A 2,299-nucleotide genomic window follows, 5' to 3' on the forward strand; every position below is an offset into this window, starting at 1 on the left:
GGGGGGGGGGGGGGCACCCGCGCCTGCTCCAGTGCGTTTGGTTGGGGCGGGGACGAGACACGGAAGATCGTTCTGTGCTCGGGCGGTTGCGTCCCCACGCTCCGCTCCCTGCAGCCCAGCGCGAAGCGGAGCGGGCGGGCGCCAAGGATCCCCCACCCCTTTGCACCCCCTGGCCGGTTTGAATGAACCCACCCCCCTGGGGCACGATAGCTGGACCTGCCACCTCATGTTGACTTGCGGGGTCCCCCCCAGCGCCCGCTGCTTGTCCCTGAGCCTGTCACAGGCCCTACATGTGACCTTGGGGAGGTGACTTTGTGCCTCAGTTTACCCATGTGTCAGACTGGGATCTCCACAGCAGTGACTGGGTTGGGAGCCTGGTGCCTCATGCCAGCCCTTGCTTTGAAACATGCTGGGGCAGTGATCTGTGTCTGGAATAGTTGCCTTGCTTCTTTTAACCTTCCCCCCACCCCTTTCCTGTTTTGTCCGCTTGGTTCAACTCTCGAAGGCTGGAGTGGAGATTTTTCTGCTTCCCACGCCCTGTCTCTGCCCATGACGTGCACATCTTCCTGCCACCCTGTTGCGTCAGTGCAGGAGGATGCTGTATGCTTGTAGAAACAGACCCTCTGCTGTGACTTTGCAGGGCCCGGGGTGCTAACCTCATCCTGGCAGTGACCGGAGAGCTACTGGGGAAATGTAAAGCCAGCCCTGCTTTTCCCAGGGCCCTGTGCCGACTTTCCTAAGCTGCATCTTTAAGTCTTCTACATCCACGGTTTCTGCCTGCTGTGCCTGGCCCTGCCTCTTTCCCTGCCCTGCTGTACTTGCTGCCTTCTACCTGCTTCTCTTACTCCTCTCTTACCCTGGCCCTCTCTTGGGATCACCTTTCAGTGCAGGCTGAGACCGGATGGCTTTGAGCAGTTCTCAGACCAGACAAGGAAGTGTCTCTTTTGCTAGTTTCAGGAGTGAGGAAAGGGAAATACTGCTTCCTCTGCTGACACAGAGACCAGAGCTGTTGTGAAAAATCCAGGCCTCCTGGTTCTTGTTTCAGTGGAAATCAAGTCTCAGCCTGGCCCTGGTCTTGCATCTGCAGGCAGGTGTTTGTGCTAGGCCCTACCAAAGTCAAGGCCATGGGACTGTTTGTACATTACAGTAGAAAGTTCAGCCTTGCAGTTGGCTCTTGTATGTGAGTAGAGTGAAATCTCTAGAGTGGGATTGTAAACAGTAGGGGAAAGAGGCTGGATTGTTTAAATATGATTTTTTCAGACTTGCTTTGCATATTCAGAGTGATTTTCCTCAGTCCACCAGAACACCCTCCAGTGAGAGAGGTGGTATTATCCACGTCTTCAATTAAGACATGGAAAAGCTTGGTGACTTGCCCTGGCTCCCACAGGAGCAATCCCAGGGCCGGGATTGGAACCCAGTGTTTGTACCTTCCAGCCACATGCCCTGACCTCACCTCCATCTCTTCTCTTAGATCACAAGAGAGGTTTGTAGTAATGAAATTTCAAGATAAGTTGAATCAGATCTCCAGCTTTAGGGCAAGTAATCCTGTCAGGGAGCGATTACCATGTCACATCCTCAAGCTGGTGGTCAGGTGCATTATGGTGGTTTATTTGGTCTTCCTCTCAATCATTATGTAGTGCTTGCTGTTTCAGACTGACCACTGTTTTGATCTGATATAGTTGATCCTTTGTTCTCTTACTCTGCCGTTGTTTCAGAGTGAAATGCCTGTAGAGAGTCCAAGGTGTTTTAAAACTCTTGTGAATGCATGTCTGCAGTGAGAGAGACCTTGAAACAACAGCAAAGAAACTGAGGTGGATATTGCCCCTGTGGAAAATCAGAGATTGGATTAAAGTTTAAGAGCATGGCTGTAGATTATTTTGTTAACCTTCAACTCTGCAGTTGTAGACAGAACCTCATCTGCCTTATGAGTTGCAGGTAAACCCAACATTCATTTAGGATGTCTCTTCTCAGACACAGGGATGAAGGAGGTTTAAGGAGCAGAAACTGTTTAAAAAAAAAAAAAAAAAATCTGGGCAGTGTTTGTGGAGCAGGAGAACGGGGAAGAAAAAGTGGCTTTTCTGAAGGGGGAAAAAAGTAACTTGGTAGTTTATTCATAGAATTAAAGCTAAAAGTACAGCCTGCTTGTTTATATCTGAGAAGCGATCAGAAGATGCTGGTGTTAGAACAGAGGTCTGGGATTGGTTTGTAGTCGCATCACATTCCTGCTGCCTGCCCTTGCAGCAATGGAGGCTGCCTCGTAGTGTTCTTCCTGTCCAGACTGAAACTGGATACTTTCCTG

The sequence above is a fragment of the Gavialis gangeticus genome, unplaced genomic scaffold, assembly GCF_001723915.1.
Source record: "Gavialis gangeticus isolate Ggan-Ray unplaced genomic scaffold, GavGan_comp1, whole genome shotgun sequence".
Lineage (NCBI taxonomy): Eukaryota > Metazoa > Chordata > Crocodylia > Gavialidae > Gavialis > Gavialis gangeticus.